This window comes from Mycteria americana, chromosome 2 (genome assembly GCF_035582795.1).
Source record: "Mycteria americana isolate JAX WOST 10 ecotype Jacksonville Zoo and Gardens chromosome 2, USCA_MyAme_1.0, whole genome shotgun sequence".
Lineage (NCBI taxonomy): Eukaryota > Metazoa > Chordata > Aves > Ciconiiformes > Ciconiidae > Mycteria > Mycteria americana.
Window position 1 is genome coordinate 109,599,393 of NC_134366.1, and position 20,588 is coordinate 109,619,980.

Consider the following 20,588-nt stretch of genomic DNA (forward strand, 5'->3'; position numbering starts at 1 on the left):
TCTGTGATCTCTTTTAACTTGCACTCCAGCGTTTTATCTTCAGGTTTTAGCATGCTGTATGGTAGTCTTCATACTTACAATAAAGACTCACATTGCAAGCTTCTCACTTCGCGCTGTAAGGAAGTACTGGTAGGATGTTCCTTTCATACAATGGAAATATTTATCCAAATAACTGTTTATCCATAAGAACATACAGTTTATTATCTGGGCCAAAATATTTTTCTAAAACCTCCTCCATCTTCAGAGAGGAATAGCAAGCCAAAAAAGATTTAGGTATAGAGGAATTAGTGGGTAGCTGACTTAATAATTCTCCATCTGTTGAGGTTTAAACATGATGCACTTGACAGGTGCAACAGATAAATACAGTGCTCACCAATGAACCTTCCAAATAAAGTGACTTCTTAAAAAAAAAGCAACTAACTATAAATTTACTTCCTACTTTTGCATTTTTGCACAGGATGGAAACAAGTATTATTTGTCCAAAGTATTCATAAAAGTGAACTACCCCCACAAAAGCCAGATGAAATGCAACAGGCAGTTTCTCTTCCCTCTAAACCCCAAACGGCCCCACCCTCGGGGTTCATGCCGTGAAACTTCTTCCCACGAAGGCGGCCAAAGTTTGCTCTGTGCTTCATGCTTAACGTGACACCGAGTCATGGGGCTGCAGGAAGCCCATCTCATAGATAGCGTGCGGTTCCCATTGAAACGGTGAGTTATGCCCGGGGACTCAGGCTCAGACCAGGCAAAGCCTGAGTTACCCAGGTGTCTGTTGCGGGTGTATGACTTTCAGTCTAAAATTGCAGGTAGCTTTTTTTCCCCAGGAGTCAGGTTTATTAAAATCCTCTAAGGCCAAGTTATGGGGACGAATTACCGGCCTGTCAGGCCCGAGAAGGGTAGCGAGCGGCCGGACCGGGCAGGCAGGTTGCCACCGCTTGCCTGGCCGGAGCCGTGGCCAAATCCAGCTCCCAGTGGGCCGAGCCCACTCGCCTCCCTTACCCGGCGGGAGAGCGATGCCCGCCCGGCGCAGGGTAACGGGCTCCCCTTCCTCCTTCGCCCTCGGGGCTCCCTGTCCTGCCCGCCTCCGCCGGCGGGGTGCGGGGCACGGCGGGCGTCCTCGCCCGCTGCTTCTTCCTGGTTGCAGGCGGCGCGGCTGCCGAGGGGCGGGCGGCGGCGAGCGGCTGCCGGGCGGCGCCGCAGCCGCCGGGGCGCACCTTCCGCGCAGGTACCGGGGGCCGCCGCCGCGGCGGTCCGCCCTGCTTTCGAGGGAGGGTCGGGGGCAGGAAAAAGCAAGGGAACAAACCGCAAAGCGCCGACACCGAGCGGGGGGAGGAAGCGCGGTTGTGCGGCGGAGGGAGGGAGCTAGGCGCGCTCCGGAGCGCGGCGCGAAGCGGAGGTTTTTCCCTCTCTCCTGCCGGCTCCAGCCCTGTCTCTCCCCGCACCGCGCCGCCGCCTCTGCCGGTGGGTGGCGCGGGGGGTGGGGGGCTGCCCCTCGCACCTCGGCTGCCCCCGCTGCATGTAGCCCCCGGAGCGCCGCAGCACAGGAGGACACGCCGGGTGCGTTGTGATTTACTCCTTTCTTTTTTATTATTTTGTGGGGGTTTTTTTCCTTCTGTCCTGGCGGCTTCGCGGAGGGGAGTCGTGTGGGGAGGGGAGCGGGGCAGGCCGGGGGCCTGGCGGGGTCTCCCCACCGCCGCCGGCTCTGGGGCCGTGCCCGCCCCGCACGCCGGGCTCCGCGGTGTTTGTTGTTGTTGTGCTCCGGGGAAGGAGGCGGTAGAGCGAGCGGTTCACCCGGGGCGGGTGGGTGGGTAGCGCTTCGACTTGCTTCTCTTCCTCTTCGCCGTGCGTGCCCCGCGTCCCTCCTCCTCGGCGGGGCGGCCCCAGGGGGCTCGGCGGAGGGCGGGCGGCGCTGCGGGACACCTGGAGCAGGTGGCGCCGGCACGGGCGGGCAGCGGTAGGTGGCCCCTGGGCTCCCTCCTCTCCTTGATTCCGCCTCCGGGACAGGTACTTGCGGACAGGGCGAGCCGCGCTTGGGGCGGCCCGAGCCCCAGTCGACAGGGGAGGGCAGGGCAGGGCAGGGCAGCGCCGCCCCCCGCGGGGGCAGCCGCCTGGCCCGGCCCGGCTCTGCCCTGCCCCACGGAGGTGTCTCCTCGCCGCCGCGGGAGGGTGAGGGGCGCGGGGAGGCGGCGGCGCCTGTGCCGGTGCATTTCGTAACCCGGCGAGGGGAGGGAGAGGGGGGGTGCACAGCCTTGGCGCGTCCCGGCCGGCAGCGGGCGGCCCGAAGTCGGTACCGTGGCCTTCCGGTTTCACATCGTGGCCGTGTCCGGAGTTTTAAACACAAACGGTCAACTTCTCCTTTTTTAGGGTTTTTTTTCTTTCTTTCTTCTTTTTTTTTACCTCACGGGGCAAAGCTGCGCGACAGGCGCTGGCGGGGAGCTGAGGAGCGGGGCAGATGCTGCCCCCGCCGCCATCCCACCGGCTGCCAGCCCCCCCGCCCGGCCACTCACCGGCTGTGGCCAGGGATTCCCTTGATGTTTCTGTGAGGAAAGCGTGAAGTGCGCCCGGTGGCGGGGACCGGGCTGTGACCGGCCCGCGGGCGGCGGCTGCGAGGTGCCGCTCTGAGGCTTCCCGCCCCGGCTCCTGTCAGCGCCTCCCCGGGGTCCCTGCCGCTGAGGCCCGCCACCTCCTCCTCTCTCACCGGCTTGGCTTGAAGCTGCCCTACCTGTGGTGCCTTCCCCCGGCTGTGCTCGGGCTCTGCGGTTTCTGTGGAGGGTTTGGCAGTGTTTAAAATAACTCCGTGTGTGTGCGTGGTGGGCTGTGGCGATAATGAAGGCTGCAGTTTTCGTTTCCTCCTATGCTCGTGGGGACTTTGTGAAAATCGCTGCACGATTTGTCTTGGGAAGGATGCAAGCGTGTATTTTTGTAATTTTAAGTCGGTCAGTCATGTTAGTATTTCCTGTGAGCATCACGCTTCTCCTTCAGTATATCAGATGCTACATTTGAAGTAATGTTGATTAAAAAAAAAAAAATGAAGAAACTGTGAAAATAAAGGCTTTCTTGTGGAGAAACTGAACTTTTCCCCCTTTTCAGTGGGACCAGAATCGAGTCTTAGGTGATCAGGAGTGACAGCATGTATATTGCACTGTTTTATTTCTGCTGTATCCACTAATTATTTTTAAAATGCTGAGATTAATAAATATAACTTTGTGTCTATGGAGTGCTACTAGTTCACAGATACAAACAAGTTAACCTGTAGATTGTGGGGTGGTTGTGTATAAAGGCTTGAAATACCTGGCTGGAAGGATGAAGTGCTCCCTGTCAGTCAAGGTAAATAATAACAGAGTAAGAGAACAGTCTTGTTTTATGTTAATGATTTGATTACTGTTGGCAGTTGAGTAGGAAACAGTTCTCTAAAGTCTTTAAATGGTCTTAGGGCAGTTAGTGATAACTGATATGAGTCTGTCAAAGCGCTCAGTCATAATGGATTATGTACTTTTCATGTCTTACATCAGCTCTGCCTGTATACATTCTGAATTATTCTAAAGAGCACCTATGGCAACATTAAAAATGCCATACTGGGATACACCAAAGTTTCTACTGGCAGCGGCCAAGAGTAGGTGCCTAGAGAGGACCATGATAGGGAAAGCTTGCAGTGATGCTTCCCGAGAGTACTGTCTCCGGGCAGCTGTGGCTCAAGGATTCCCTTGGGTAGAAGTGTTGCCTTTGTGCTTGACAGACACACAGTTTGTTTGTTTGGGTTTTTTTCCTTTGGTCTTATACAGTAGTTTTTGAAGTCATGTAGACTTCTAGTAAGATAACAGAAAGATATCTGAGGAAATAGGTAACCAGATGGAGCATTATGGATCACTAATAAGGTCGTCAAAGGGCAATTTCTAGTTTGCAAAGGTCCGTGCATGGAAGTTGTATTAATGGATAGTAATTTTCCAAGCAATGTTCATGCATTAGGCTCTGAGATAATCCATCTAAAATAAAGCTTGATATTTATAATGAAAAAAAAAAAAAGGCAGAGTGTGTTATGCTTTTCTAATGTATCCTAATGAAATGGATTCAAATTCATTTTCACTGAGTTGGGAGGAAGCCATGAATAAAATGTAATGTTTTGTCAGCTTCACTGGATTTATAATAAGTATCAAATTAAGAATAGAAATTGAGAGTTTATGCTATGCTGTACAACTAAAGAATATACACAAACTTTCAAAGGCCCTAGTCTACAATGATAATTACTATGAATAAGGTAGTGCATGTTACGGTCATTATTGTAGTGATAAATTTTGGCCTACCACAGACCTATTACTTTATGATAGAAATTGCAGCACGTTACTTAAAAATAGTTTCATATTTTTAGTTGCTTAATTTTGTGCATTCCTGAAAATTTTCATGACAAAATTGTTCTTGCACTGGGCTTTATTCCTCATAACGTTAGCTCCCATATGATATTTATATTTCTAGTCATAAGGCCTTACACCCTTTTTAAAGACAAGCTTGTCAGAATTAAAAAAATCATGGACTCAAAATATCTTGCACATGCAGAGAAGGATTATATCTGTTTTCAAGGCATGACGACAACCAAGACCCGTGTATCAATAGCATAACTGGGACATGCTTCCAGTTCTTTCCAGTTCTGAGAGTTTGAGAAGATGACTTAGTTGTGTGTTGGATTACAAATGAAGGTACGTGGAATGGTAATGGTAGGATCAGGCAAGAGAGCAACCTGTCCTAGGGGAATGCCAGTGTTCTCTTTTGGTGTTACCTCGAGAAACATGGAATTTGGAAAATAGATGCTTGAGTCTCAGTATCACTGCATATGCACAAATTTCCTGTTTATTCTTTTTGTGATGTTTTGATTCAGTACTCGATATAAATTACCCATATGGTTGAAATAGCCTCTTCAGTTATTTATTCCATCAAATAGAACATATCATTATAGTTTAGGCTCTAATTACTCTGCTACATGATTGTTATGACTAAAGAAACACTTTCATTATGAACTGTTGAGAGAAGGCAGATTAAACTGAAATCTACATCTCATACTTACTTGCAGCATAAGTAGCAAAAGTTGTTAAGTGTTCAAAATGATAAGCTGCCCATTTTCTGTTAACTTCTTACCTGCCAAAAGGAAGTGCTGTGAAAATAGGCGAGTGCTCATATATTAGAACTTGGGCAGTTTGGTTCAAACTTTTACTTACCAGAACTAAATGGATTTAGTTTACATGAGAACATAACAGTTTTTGATAGTCAACACAATATATGGACTAATGTGGATGAAATCTAGTATTCTTTGGTTAAAGCACTGAAAGCATAACCAGTGTTTAATGGGGGAGAAGGCTGCAAAGTTTGCAGTCTGACTCTGGTCTTGCACACATGTTTAAAGTGTAAACTGTCATGGATGGAAGGATAGCACAGTCTTCTGGATCATTGGTGAGGTGCCCAGTCCTGTGGTGTTTAATTACCTGAATAATTTTTCTCTCAGACAAGCTGTCACGTTGAAGCTGTGATCCGTGTTTTCTGTGGTGAGGCTCTTACTTAAATCAAGGACACCAGTGATGAACAGCAGTAGGTCAGGAACTTTTAGATGCAGTTTTTGAGTACAGCCAGTTGATAGTCTTGTATAAAACAGGTGGTTTCTTTAAAATGCTCTGTTGAAGATGGAAAGGAAAAAAGCCATTTTAGTTGTCTAGAATTGTTAGGTGCTTCCAAGAAAAAATCAGCAGGACACTGTCATTTCTGAAGAAGCCTGGATTTATATGTATATAAAAAAAAGCTAGCAGCCAATGGAAGAAGAATGAGAAAAAGGATATATGTTTTAGAGCTTGGCTGCTCAAATAACTTGTACAACTGGAGTTTCAGACAGATAACACTAGGCTCCAGTACTTTATTTGCATATTACTTGTGTTAATATCCATTTTCTGGGGCACCCAGCCTTCTGCACAAACTGCTTAATTTGGACCTAATTAGATAATTGGTGTAAAATGAACAAGTTGGTCTCTGAGAGACTGATCCAGTTGCCAAAGGCAGTGGCTGACTTCAGTGGAGATTACATTAGAGCTATATTACTGTAGCCTTCAGTTGTAGTTCTGGGTCTTGCTGTACTAATCATTTTGCAGGCAGATTGTTCTCACCCCCATGAGACAACATGCGAGCGCTGTGTTTGAGCTAAAGGAACACAATATGGTGATACTGACTAGGTCATAAATTAAAATGATACAATTGAAATCTAGTTCTCTAGGGGTTTTGCCCACCTGAGAATATAGACAAAATGTTCTTAGTTATGCTAAGCACTGTAGGATTAGCTGTGGTTGGAAAGAGTTGCATGAAACTTCATTGGCAGCTCTCTCCCGGCAAGGCTAGTCTAGATTAGACTAGTGTCTAATCTTACATATTCAGTGATGTTAAATAAAGGCTATGTCACACTCAGTTTTAGAGTTTCTTTACTTAATCATCTCATTCAAATCACTATGGATTTTCTGTATTTGTTTCTCTGGTTATTTTCATGTATTAGTAGCACATGAAGAAATTTCTCTCTCCTACCATCTAATCACCATACAAATATCAAATGTATTCCTGGTTGAATCCTGGTGTCACATGGGCTTTTGGGTGTAGTAGTAAATAATTTTGATGTTAGTTATGTAGATGATTAGCGATTTCATTAACTTTGAAGAAAAAATTGTACTCATGTTTTCTTGCTTTGCCAGCTGTTTTCAGAGTTTGGCTTTTGTTTTTTTTTAAAAGAAATTCTCTTGATGTCCAAGAGATATCAGTCACTTCCATCTCAATTTTGTACACCTCATCTTCTTAGCTGAGAGGTTAGCAGAGACTGACCCTTCTGTAAAAGGTTGATCATCCTGGGTTTAACTTTTCTGTAGAGATTGACATACAATTTCTTAACTATTTTCTTTAAAGGATTGAGAATCTATTATGAACAATTTTCATGGCTAAAAAATTTCTAAATAGCAGGTACTTAAACCGTTCCTGACAACAGTATTCGGTTAAAAATAATTGGAGAACTCTTTGGTTAATATAAAGTGAGATCGTTCCTATGAAGCATCAGTTGCAGTAACTGTGAAATCCCAGCTCTGTTGCTTGGAATAGCTGTAAATGTTGGACATATCCCAGGAAAGCCCACGCAAAGGGCAAGTGAGAGAAAAACAAGAAATAACATGGAAATTTCCAGCCAGTTTTTTTTCTTCTGTTCTGAAGTGATTTTGAAATAGCTCAGTAGGGAGGTTAGTTTTCTAAATCTTTACTTCACTATTGCCTTTTGTTTTCTGAAGCTTTTGTAAGGCTTTTCAAAGGGGAGAAACAAGCAAAGTAATAAATTTGAAAAGATTTATCAAATTAGAGTTTATCTTTTTTTTTTTTTTGAATATACAGTGACTGAAGGTACAATAGTGATTTTTACATTAATATTTTTTAAAAATTTAACAGTTTTTGATCAGTGTATCAGCTGTATTATGTTTGTTTTGCTCATTGGAAGGAAAGATGGTTTTTAAATTTTACTTTTTTGTATTTTGTTCCAACACTTGCAAAATTTCTTAGCGTATAATTGCAATTCTTAATATTTAGTTTTTTAAACTTTGCAGAAAGCTTAAACATTTGGCAATGTTTAAATTCAAGCCTTTCCAGATTGGTGAAATTAAGAACTGAGGGAATCTAGTGTCTAACCATTATGATTTGAAAGTGAGAGGGAAAGGAAAATCAACGCAAATACATACCAACATATATTCCTAAAATTGATTCAGGCATGTAGTGTATTTTTATATGTTTACCTGGTGCATTATCTTTGGCTTCTGCTAAAGAGTTGAAATCTCTGGATCACAAGTGAAATTACATTTATTCTTAGCCTACTTCTAAATAATAAGTCACAAAATTCAGGTAAAACAATGCAGTTGAACAAGTTATAGCTATCTTTGGAACTCAGACACTTGAAAAAAGAGGCTTGGCAGCATGAGAGATCAGTGCTAACAGACACGCATAAAGCTGTTCTAAGAAAATTTTGTATTGTTTACAACTCTTGTGCCTGGTCTTAATGTTTGCTTTTAATCCTTGACTTTTTCAGAAAGAGATTTTTCAAGAACACAGGAGAGGGAACATGGCTGTCAAAGACACTGATGCGTTCATCACACCTGGCTGCATTTTTGAATCAGTTCTCTTGATTGTGGTCTTGTGAATACATGCAAGACCATGAAAAATAATGGTTATATGCAATGGATTAGATTTGATCAAGGACTTGTATAGTGCAAGAGCAGCCTGTCCTCTCAATGGGAATATATTTGTCCTCCAAAGATTCAAAAAGCCCTTTAATACAGCTGTTCTGTAGTTGTCAGTGCCCTGCCAATTTTTTTTTTGGTTATAAATTGGGCCATGATAGTTTCCAGATTAGAAGGCAATTGCATATTCTGGGTATCCAGGGTCTTTCAGAGGACAGTGTATAGCTGCTGCTTCTGTTGTGTCTAGGGATCTACTGTCAGCCCTTTCTGGGCATGGTATTACCAAAGTGTGGTATGGTGGTAAGAAGCCAACCATGAAGTAGGTTCATCTTTGGACATAATGTGTTTCACTGGTAAAAGTGTCACAGTAAAATAATGGTTTCTGTTGTAACGATAGCCTCACAGCCCTAAGGACAGTTGTCCTGTACCTTCTACTTGCTATTCACATTCCTATTTTTTCCTAGTTTACTCGATAGAATTCAGATAGGTGAACTGAAGTAATGTAGAGTGGCTTTACCAACCAATGTAGGTTGGTAATTCTGGTTGGGTGCATTAAGTGGTAGAGGTCATCTTTGCTGTCTCCTTAAATCTTCTTCCTCACCAACCTAACAGTATTACTTTCACCTTGTCTACTACAGCTGACCAAATCTCAGTCATTCCTCAGGCTTTGTGTTGGCTGGGTTAGTGTCTTGATGAAGATACAGCCTAGACCTTTGGTTTTTTAATGCAGCAATTCTGCAGGTCCCAGTGACAGCTGTTACTGTCCTCTGGCCTTAAACTCTGAGCGTAAACCTGAGCATCATCAACATATCCCTAGCTCACAGCCATTTTCTTCTGACCTAATATATTTAATAATATATATATTTAGAACTTCTATTGGCTTCCCATAGTACCCACTCCCAGGAAGTGTTCCTGGAGTTTGTGACAAATTCCTTGGGTAACCTAGACTCTCAGCTTATCTCAGAAGAGACTCATCAGCTTCTGGGATCACAGTTAAGTCCACAACATCTCATGGTTAGTAGCAAAACATTGTTTTATGATGTTGTGTAATGTAATGATTTTCACTTATCTTTCTCCTTCATTGTTATTTCCCATCCCTCTTCTCTTATTCTAAAAAAATCAGTCCTTAGTTAAACTCTCTTGTCAAATCTTGTTAATTCTCTAGATGAATAGTAGTGTTGGAATATCATCTGAAAAGCTAGCACAGGCAGAGCTTGCAGTGATTAAAATAAAATCATACACTTGTCCCTTTGAGTGTTAAGAAGGTGCAGAAGGAATTATGATGGATTTGCATATCCGCTCTTTATTTTGTGAAGGACAGCTGTACAACTTTGTGTCCAGAAAGGACCTGTTACAGTGAAAACTATGGCAGCAAAGGCTAAAGCCAAAACAGGGGAAATAACTGGGTGATGTTTCCAGTAGATCTGTGGTATGGGATAAAATACTGATAAAACAATACAAAACAGTAACTTTGGAGAGTGACGTGTCCCTCGAAGCTTTATCCATAAAGAATGATATAATCATTATAATAGGAAACTTTCTGACCCTTATTGTGTTGCATTCGTAGTGGTTTGACAGCTCACACCATTCTAGAGAGCTAAAATAGGAGCAAAACCCATAGTTCCCTAAAATACTAAAATCCACTGTCAAGTTACACAGTGATCCCATTTTAGTTTGGCTCTTTAGTGGAATGGTCACTAAAAAATAGTCAGCAATTTGATTCCAGGCATTTTCATCTCTACATTGCTTAGTTCAAAGGAAAAAACCACAATGCCTGAAAGGCTGACCAAAAGACAATGGTGAACTGTTGTAGAAATGGTTGCCTGGTGTGCTTCATATATTAGCAAAATCGGTGATAGCAAAGATGGGCAGAACCTTTTCACATTTCTTAAGTCAGCCTTGGTGTTAAGTCTCCTTTTATTTTTGTGAAAGTAGAAAGAAAATAAATCAGTGATGCTTTATTCATAGTTGTTTTTTAGCTTAATATATATGCTCAAATAAGTGGGACTGACTTAAAGGAAAACAATTGCAATTATCTTTTACTTTGGCTCGTGTTGGCCTACTCTTAGACTCTTTCCCCAAATGGTGGAGGTTATTGTATTGAGGGACTTCTTACTAAACAAAGTGTGCAGCTTCTACAACTAGAAACTCCCTGGCTTGGTTTTTCATAATCTTTTATCTGTGCTGTTACTTTGCCCTGACTTGTTTGTGGAAAAGAGAGAAGTATAAGCTTCTGCATAGCTTTCATCAGCATAGTCTGACTCAGCACTGTTCACCTGGAGGGTAGGCAATAATTTGACTGTTTTTGTTTTTCAGAAAGATACTCTTGTCAAACGGGAAAGAACCCATAATAGGCTCACAGGGAAAACTTGTTGTTGTTTTAATGGGAATTTCAGTAGGTGCTTTTCAACTGAATGGAAGACTGTCGGTGTTGAAAAGTTCATCTTAAATTTTAGCTGACTTGTAGAGTGGGTTGAGAAATATTCTATTCTTCTCCTCGTCCTGTGGTAAAAAGCTTTGTATGTGGTGTGGTTATTTGGTTTGGTTTTTTTGTTGTTTTGGTGTTTTTTTTTTCCCTTAATTCTAACTCCTGAATGCCACAACCTTCTTTATTAATGAAAGTACTACAGAAAGAAATTTGCTTCCAACTAGAGGCTGGAATTGTAGCCACAAGTAATAATTCTTTCTGCCCCTGGAAAGCGTGAGAAAGGTTGCAAAATAGTTTTCATTACTTCTAATTGGCCTTTTATTGTAAATGGTTTGTACATTTCATCTCTGTGAGTAATATTTTGTCCAACTATTAGGCCTTAGTGAGGCCACAAACTGCATATAGCAACAACAAAAGTATGCTCCTTGACTTAATGGAGTTATCTGGTACAACGCTAAGTAGCATCATATTCAGAATTCTTAACTGCAGTTTTTATTCTACCATTAGGGACTGTTGTATCAGCCATGAAGTGTATGTTGTACCTGTAGTCTCTTCCTATTTATAATTAGCTTTTGATTTTGGTGGCTTCCCCCCTATAGCTGCAGTGCTACTAAGTGAATTAGGATTAATTGTGGTTAAGGTTGTTCAGTCTTCCTGGCTCAGTGAGTCATGTAGCTTTGTAGAGGCTTTTGAAGGACATGTTCTGTGGGGCCCTTGTCGGTCAGATGACTAAATAAATACATGCATATGCAGTTCTTTTGATCTGCATAAGTGCATACAATTTAGAGAATAGTGAAGGCATTCAACTTACTGCATGTACATAGATCATTTGTACAGCACGTTTCTAGTATGGCTGAAGTTTCTCTTGTCTTCCAGGATGCATTGTGCCTAAATGTGCATGCTCTGCATAATATATGTACACAATTCCAACATAGATTTGTAGACTCATTCAGGTTAGAAGGGACTTTGAGAGGTCTCCAATCCATCCTTCTGCCTGAAGCGGGGTCACTGATAAGATCAGATCAAGCAACACAGGGCTTTGTTCAGTTGTGTCTTGAAAAGCTGCAAGGTCAGAGATTCCACTATGTTTCAAGGCACCTGTTTGAACGCTTGATTATCCTCATAGTGTATTTTTTCCCCTTATCTAATAAATATTTATAACCTCCCTCGTTTCAGTTGACATTGTTCTCCCCCCATGCACCTTGGTAAAAAGCATCGCTCCACCTTCTTAGTAATTTACTTTTAGATATTGGAAATTTGCTATTAGGTGCTCCAAAGCTTTCTCCAGGCTGAACAATCACAGTGTCTTCAGCCTCTCCTCAAAGGGCATGTGCTCCAGCCACCAAATGTCTGTGTGGCTTTTCACTGAACTTGCTCCAGTTGACTGATGCTTCATAGTGGGGATCCAAAAGTAGACCCAGTGGTCCAGATACCAGAGTAATGGATCGTGCATGAAGCGGAACAATTGCTTCCCTCCGTCCCCTGGCTGTGCTTCTGTTGCCAAAGCCCAGGATGCTGTTAGCTCTCCTTGCTGCCAGGTGGGCTGCTGATTCATGTCTTGCCTACTGTTGTCCAGAACCCCCAGGTTGTTTTCAGCAGAGCTGCTCACCAGTAAGTTAGTCTTCAGGCTGTGCTCTCATGACGTTTCTGTCAGCCCCATCTAAGTCATTCTGAATGGCAACCCTACCCTCCAGTGTTTCAGCTGCACCCCGAAGTCTGATGTTGCATGCAGACTTACTGAATGTTCTGTACACTCTGCCAAGTTGCTGTTAAAGATATTGACCAGGATAGGGCCCCTAGCCTATCCACTTGTAGCCAGATTATGGGCAGATTGTGAACCATTAACAGCTACTGTTGAGCCTAATGATAGAGATGGGGGTTTTTTATCATCTAGTAGTCTTACCCATCTAGACTATAGCTCAGGTTAGGTGCAAAGATGCTGTGGGAGACATTGTTGAGTCTTGATAAAATCAAGATACCACTGATCTCCTCTCATCCACAAATCCCATCATTTTATGACAGAGGGCAATCATATGGTCAGGCATGACTTAACCTTGGTAAATCCATGCTGGTGATTCCCAATCACCACCTTCTCCTTCATATGCCCAGAAATGACATCCAGGTGGGTATATGTCCAAACATACCGTGGGAATAGACTAACAAACAATGACAGTAGGCCGGACTGCGGTGCTTTCTTTCCCAGTGATCCCTCAGACTTGGTAACCTGTGCATAATCCCTTTCCTCCTCTTCTTTTCTGGATGCCCAGTTGTTGTCCATCTGTAGGTGACTGAGTGCATGCTGGTCACAGGATGGAGAACCTGCATCTTGGGAATGTGGTGATGAATGAGTTGGGACTTCATGTGACCTGGGGGAACGAGCTTGTTAAGAACAGGATGTCGTTGCTAGAGTGATTCTTGCTCCCTGTGTGTGTTTGAGGAATTTGCAAGAAAGGAAGGTGGCAGCAAAAGTGACAGTAAGTTTAATAATTATATTGATCATTGTATTGGTGATCTGCTTATAGCCAGTGGGCTTTGTCTTCGATTCTCTTTTGTATTGATTTAGGTCCACAATCTTGCCATTAGCTTGATAATAACAAGAAATGCATATGTGGGTGTCAGTGAGAGAGCATGTGAAAAATCTTTATTTGCATTCTAATATGCATTTAAAGCTTCTTATTTTGGTGGTGGTGTTTTTTTTTCTTTTGGTGTTGTTGCTAATATGAATTTAAAACTTCTCCAGTCATGTGGTGGCTTTTTTTCTTCTAATTACTCATAAGTCTTTAGGTGATCTTTGGAAAACACCAGCAACCCTCAAATGCAGTAAGACCCACAGTAAAACTAAGACTTGCTTGATTTGCATGTAATAAGAAGCAAACAAATTTAACGCGGTTGCATGGTGCTGAGCACTAAGTTCACAATGACTTATTGGGGAATTTAGGATTTCTCAGATCTTATCATTGGCACCACATGCCTTACTGGTTCAGACATTTAATTTTCCAAGTTTTTCTGTTATTGATGAACAATGATTACTCTGTAGTTCATCAGGTATCAAAATAATTGTCATGTGATGATAGTTGTCCTTAGTTTCATGCTATACAGAACTATACATTATGTTTTAGGTATTCATTTTTATTAATTGCATTATTATTTAGGATCTCTTGGGAGTAAGGTTATAAATATGTTTATGAAACACTTCTCCAGGACGAGTAGCTGAACTGAATGTAAGAGTTACATTTTACAGTTTAGAAATGTTCTAGTAACAATCCTGTCAGCAGTGAATAAATCAGAAATACAGCTTTCATGATATGTTTTGAATGCCATGTGTAATTAACTCATGATTTTAATGCTTCCAATAGTGTTTAATTGCAATAAGACTTTAATAATTTAGGAAAAAATCATAATAGATTGAGTTAAAATACTGACAATTATTTGCAATCTTAATGTACCCCAAAATCATATTGATGATTTCTAAACTGAGACTGAAAAATGCATGTAGGAGAAAGTCAGATGCAAAAAGGTAAATAGTAAATAGCATCTCCATAGTAAGTTTTAGATACATGGGTTCTTACTTTTATCTCTAATGTCTATGTCTCTTATATTTTAGGAATCTGTGTTTATGCTTTAATTATTTGTGAAGTGTAAAATCACATTTTCCTTTTGTCCAGTTTAGTAAATTAATCACTGCAAATAAAAGATTAACATACATACATGACATTGGTAGAATATTACATTTGAAGATGGCCAAATGGTTAAAGGTGTTTCACAATCAGCCAGCTCTGTACTTTAACCTGACAGAAATAACCAGGGCTTTGGAAAGAGAGCAACTAAATAATTTCATAATCACTCGTGTATTACAGCAATAATGTTGGCACACACAAGCATGAAAGCTGGTTGTGCAGTGTCTTCCTGATGCAAAACAATATAATTGTCTTCAGTGGGCTTGCTTGTATAAGAAAAGACCACCTGAATAAGTAAGATCAAATGGATGCAAGAAGATTTCAAGATGTTACTGTTTGTTGTCACACTAATTTTTAAACAGAAAATAAATAGATAAAAAGGTTATTCTGCATATGTCTTTTTGTGATATTGAATCATCTTGTGATGATTTTTTAATTGATTGAGAGAGGCATTGACTTAGAGTATGTTGACTCAATTCCAGCTTATAATTACATTCTGTTTGTATAAAAATTCCTCCTGTAGTGTCAGTTGAATAAGTTGCCTGTCACTTACTGTTTTAAGCATTTTAAGTATTCTCTATTTAAAGGTTGCTGCAATTCAGAAATATTTGAAATTATTCTTATTCGTATTTGGTTGGGAACCCTATGCTTTGAGTTTATTGAACAGATTTTAATCGTTATTGTAACTAAAATTGCCACTCTTAAGAGACTTACCGTATTTTTACAATAATGGTTTATGATCTAATGGTCCGACTTTACACAGAATACCAATTTTTGAGGCCTGATATCACTCAAGTTCCTGAAAATTAAGCTATCAATAGATGAAACTAAAAGATACACTTAAATTATTGCACTTCAACCTGTCATAAAGAACAAGACTAGCTCCTCTTTAGAGAGATCCTTGTGATTACTGTCCCAAGCAATTTGGAACAAAGAGCCTGAAGTAGACAAGTGACTCTTCAGCCTCACAAAAGTAGTACCAGTTCACATGAAACCGAGAAAGCAAAAATTATGTTTGGGGGAAACTGAGGCAAGAAATTAAGAGTTCAGACTGAACAGAATGCTGAGTAGCATTGCTATGAGACATACATAGCATGTTTCTGGCCACAAGAGAAGGCTTCCTACTGCTTGCAATACCGTATTTATCATACAAGGTCAGGCAGGTAGGGGGAGGGGAGCATGAAAAAACTATCTTCTTTGTGAAAAATTGTATATTCTGGATTGTGTTTGGGTATGGGCAGGCTGCAGCGTGCAAAAAGTAAGCAAGTGATGAGCAGGATACTGGTATTGCCAGGAGTGTTAGGACTTTAAATGAGCAAAATAGTAATCGGTACCAAAATTATTAGGCACCCTTGTTTCTGCTGTGTTGTGATACCATTCTTTTATCAACCTATGCATGTCCCAGCCCCACTGGGCCTGGCATTGCTGTGTGTCTGATTCCGTTATTATCTGCTTATACCTTTTCCCCATGTGGCATTTGAGAGAGTATGTGTGATATGATCTGCAAACCTTCTCCATTCTAGCAGACAACCAATGTATAGTGTAAATTTAAGTGCTTTAGGACTGGCTATTCATATGATATAGTTGGCAAAATAAGGGAAATTTATGTGCATTACTAGTTGAATTTAAGAGTATATATAAGCGAACTCTGATGTATCCAAACTGCTGAAATGTTTACATGCAGCTGTGTTTGAAAAAAGAAACAAACCAAAACCAAACAAAAAAATAGTTGTGGTGATAATTGCTTTCCACTTTGCTTAACTTCAAACATATAAAGTCTGCAGTGCTTTTAGCTTTTATTTTTAAACATCCTTGCCAGATACTATGAAGCCTGTGGTTTGGGGGTGGAGCTGTGTTTTTAATCAGGGTGTTTTTTTCTGAGAGAATATTGTGTGCTTCAAGATAATAAATGGGCAAAACATTCTTTTTCCTAGCATCGCTGTATTTTTGTTTTGGACATTGGCATTAATTTTGTCAGATGCTCAAATACCAAACCGGGAATGGATTTACTCATAGATACTTACTTATGGTAATGCATTAGACTTACTGGATGTACGAAAAGAAGATAGTGATTAAAACAGTAGCATTAGCTTAATAAGGGCAAGTTTGGTCATCCAGAATTATTGTAAGGTTTTAAAATACCAGAGACTAAATGTTAGGCACCACAGCTGGGCAATGTTGGCATAAAGAAGGGACTGGCACTACACCCGGGTCATCACCAATGTATTTGGGAGTGAAAGGCTCCAGCTGCAACATCTCTTCAAACTAAATATAACTACTAGCTTAGAATACCTGGATTTCCAGTAAAAAAAATAGTTGTAAAACAGTTAAGCTGTCAGTATAATTTCATTGCTTGCAAACTGATTGATCCCTTATAATCTCAATAAAAGCTGGTTTAAGCAAGATGCTACATTAAATAAAAGACCCATTGTTTTCACTCATAGATAACTCTAAGTATTAAATGACAGCTTTTGATTCAGGTACCATGTAATTTGTACTTCAGGAAGTAACTTGTATTGACTGCACTTTTAGTGCTATGAGCTGTTGGTGCTTGAGAGTACCATAGGTGAATTAAGAGTTGATAGTAACAAGTTAGGTAGAGGTATTGTTTGAGGTGGGAAAGTAAGGAATTCAGCCAAACCAGCAGCTCAGTAACTATTTTCTGAAAGGCTTTAACTCTGCTAAGGAGTGGGATGAGAGGCACCTTTATTGACTGAGTCAGTGATACGATGCCCACAAGTTTGAGATGGCTGTTGCTGGAGGGTTTGTTATATATGTGTGATTATAAAGTGTCAGTCAAAGACTGTAGAAACATTATTCATTATTGCTCTCCCATGGTGGAGCATTTACTGCAGAGTGCTTGAGGAGGGGAGGGGATTTTAAGGACTATTTTGGAATATAGTCTTGGAGGAATGTTATGAAAAGAGCAGTCAGTTTGTAAATGATTTGCAAAATAGGGGTTAAAGTAACTTCAAGAGCCTTGTATAAAGCACCTAGTCTGTCTCGTGCTGAGAACTAGATGCCTCAGGTTATTATCCAACGTAGCCAACAAGCCAGAAGGCCCCTTAAAGTCAGTACCCCTCCAAGCACAGTGTGTTGTGCTGCTGTTCCTGTTGCCAGAACTGCAGGGGGCAGGGGGTGGGCTTTGTGTGTGTCTCATAACCCTTTCCTTGAGGGCAGGTGCTGACAAACTTGTAGAAGGGCTGACTAGTCTAGGCTCTACCGTGCCGTGTTTGGGATGGAGATCAGCTCCGCCTCTTCTCCAAAGGGTTCAGACCTACATTTCCCACTCTAAGGAGCAGGCTTCAAAAGTAGAGGCTGTTGGGCAGGAGTGCTGGTCCCTTTCTTCAGTAGACGTGTGTCTTTGTACAGACAGAACTACAGTTTCCCTGTACTTCATACTGATCACTTACACTATCAAATGGACAAGCAGGAATTCATCAATGAACTTAGAGTGGGGAATAAAGTCTATTTGTCCAGTATCCTACACCCCAATGAAACCCAGCTGGCTAAAAGCTAGCACATTTCATTTTTGCTCTCCCTTTCCAGGGGATCACTGGTTTTGTGATTTTTATTTTGTTTAGGGGTTTGACTATTTTTTTTCAAGTCAGTTGTCAGTATATGAATAGGTTCAGCAAAAGGTAGTCCCTCTCCGCTCCCCCCTTACCCTGCTATGCTCCATGTATACCGTCTGGAAATGTGGATTGGAATATCCTCAGACAAAAGGAGTCACCTGTGTCATTTGGGGCTGTTCTGCCATGGCAAGAACCACGCCATTCACGCAGTCTCTGAAATACAGCGGTCACACTCTTGCTTTCTGTCTTGAACATAGCTAGGTTTTCTACTCTCCTCTGGTTCTTCCAGAGCCCTGCTCTTCTGATGCTCATAAACACTCCGACTTTCAGCTTAGATTTATACGTGGGCAGCATGTATTTTCTCCTCTTCTAACACTGTCATTTAGCTTTGCTTTACTTAGGCTTGACGTGTCATGGGCTTTTAGTCTTACCCTTGTATAATAGGCTCCTATTGCTCTCATCGTCCTTGCATCTGTTCTAGTAAAAAATTCATGTTGTTAAATATGGCTGACCAGAATTGTGCTTTGTATTCAGCTGAGGTTATGTTAGTGGCTTGTATGATGACATTAATTCTTCCCTATCTTGACTGGAAATATCCCCTTATGATACAACGTAGGTCTGTTTGTCTGTCTTTTTTTAATTTTCCCTGCCAGATCACGTTGGTGACTCACAGTTATCCTATGATCAAGTCAGACTGATCTTTCCCCTCAGTATCTTCTAAAATGATCCCTGGTTTCCCACATCCTGTGTGAGTATGCTAATCACAAGCTTATTATCTAATGGTATGGGTGACCTCCTGCTATAGCTGTTTAAAAAAAGGCAGGGAGGGGGGTGGGTATTACAGTGGTTTCCACTCTGTCTTGTGATAAGCCTGAGCCTGATGGTTAGCATTTTCTGTGTCTGAGAAAGTGCTGAATGAAGACCTAGGATGGCAGAGAAATACCTTATTGTATATCGATGTCATTCTGGTGTAAAATCATGTGAAGCTGCTTGGCTATGTTGTCATGGCTGGAGTGTTATTTTGTATGACTGATGGCAGAACTTGAAGTCCACGAAGCACTTGTAAAAGAAGAAAGGAGGTGTCTGTTGTGATTGCAAACCCCAGCATTATGTGGTAGCTGAGAACAGGTTTTCAGAATTACAACTCTGGATTTAAGTTTCTAATGTCTGCCTAAGCTTCTCAAGTGGGCTGTAAGTAATTTTTCACGTGTTGCCCTTAACTTATCTCTGCCTTTGTGCCTTATCTATAATATGGGAGAAAGTTTTACCTCGTACTTGTGTGTTTTGTATACTTATGTTGCAAGACCTTTAGGGAAGGAACTTCCTTGCTATCTTTGCATACTGTCTGGAATGAGACCCCCTCTTTGGTGAAGGCTGTGGACCCTGTGGATTTTAATGATGGTATTTGAAATGTTTTCTTCTTATTTTAAAACATTCAGTTAACAATAAAAGTAAAGTAGTTTGTCCCCATACTTTACAAGTGCATCTTGTTCAAGAACAAGATATTCTTGTGATGGGTGTTGTGATTACATATAAACTTACTTAACTTTTAATCATACAGTGGATTTGAGGTATATTTTGGTAATCATCTTTGAAAGTGAATACACTGCTAGTGTCCTTATCGAAACACATGTTTTCTTACTCCGTTATTTCGACATGTTGCCAGATTTTGTTATCTTTTTTTTCTGTGCTGAATTTGACGTAAATGGAGAACTGCATTGGAAAACTATGCTGAAGAAGCTAGTGTTTGGCCTGTCACATTCTTTTGTCTTCCTTTTAACATGACATAAACAGTCTGATTTTCTTTCTAATGAAAGAAGGGGAAATAACTGTCTTGCGTACATTTTGTACATTCTCATGTTCAAATAGAAATTTATCCCTGGGTCTGTCATTGTTCTCATCTATAGTAATTCAGTAATGACTATTTCTATACTGTCTTTGTACATAGCCTGGATAAAGGTTGGGAAAGCAACATTAGTACATGAAATTTAAGATTTAGATAAAATGACACAATATTTGAGTACAAGGCATGAGTACTTGAAAGCATATTTGAAGAAGCACACAAGTACAATAATTGTATCAGGGTGATATAAAGACTTAAAGTGGTTTTTCATGCAGGTTTCAGTGCCAGGGTTGCTGCTGTTACTCATTAATTATTTAAAATTCCAAGTGCAACAACTGACAGCTTAGTGACTGTAACCTGCTGAGCCTCTGACCTCAACAACTAAAGCCCAAAATACCAGGACTAAAACTCCATTTGAAAAGGAGGTAGATTTATTTATTTCTCAGATATACAATTATCCTTAGCAAAAAATAATTTTGCTTCCTCTGTTTGGAAGGGAAAGCAAACTATTGTATCATTGCCAGAGAAAATCCCAAACTGGTGTCATAATATCTGTGTTTCCAGATAGGCATTCATGAGCACAGAAAAATTGCTTCTTTACAGCTTTGTAAGTTACTTTGTTATTAAATGTATTTATTGATTTAGGAGCAGAAGATTTTACAAATCCTTGCTTAAGCCACATGAGGTCACTTGCAGCTTGCATAGCAAACCATTTCAAGCCAGGGAACAGTGTTGTTTGGGTTTGTGCTAGTGGACTGCGGGTAATGGTAGCCTGCTAGGAGGCTGTCACATGAACCTTGAACCTTGTTACATGTCTTAAGCACACTCACAAAGGAAAAT

At 41.2% G+C, this 20,588-nt stretch overlaps 1 protein-coding gene across 1 annotated transcript in view; it reads left to right on the forward strand.

Moving 5' to 3' along the window:
- Positions 1–1,944: 1,944 nt before the first annotated feature.
- Positions 1,945–20,588, forward strand: part of MBP (myelin basic protein) — a 116,795-nt gene continuing 98,151 nt past the window's right edge. Inside the window, exon 1 of the mRNA XM_075494262.1 lies at positions 1,945–2,001. The gene's annotated coding sequence lies outside the window, so the exon portion shown is untranslated. The remainder of the gene's footprint in view (positions 2,002–20,588) is intronic.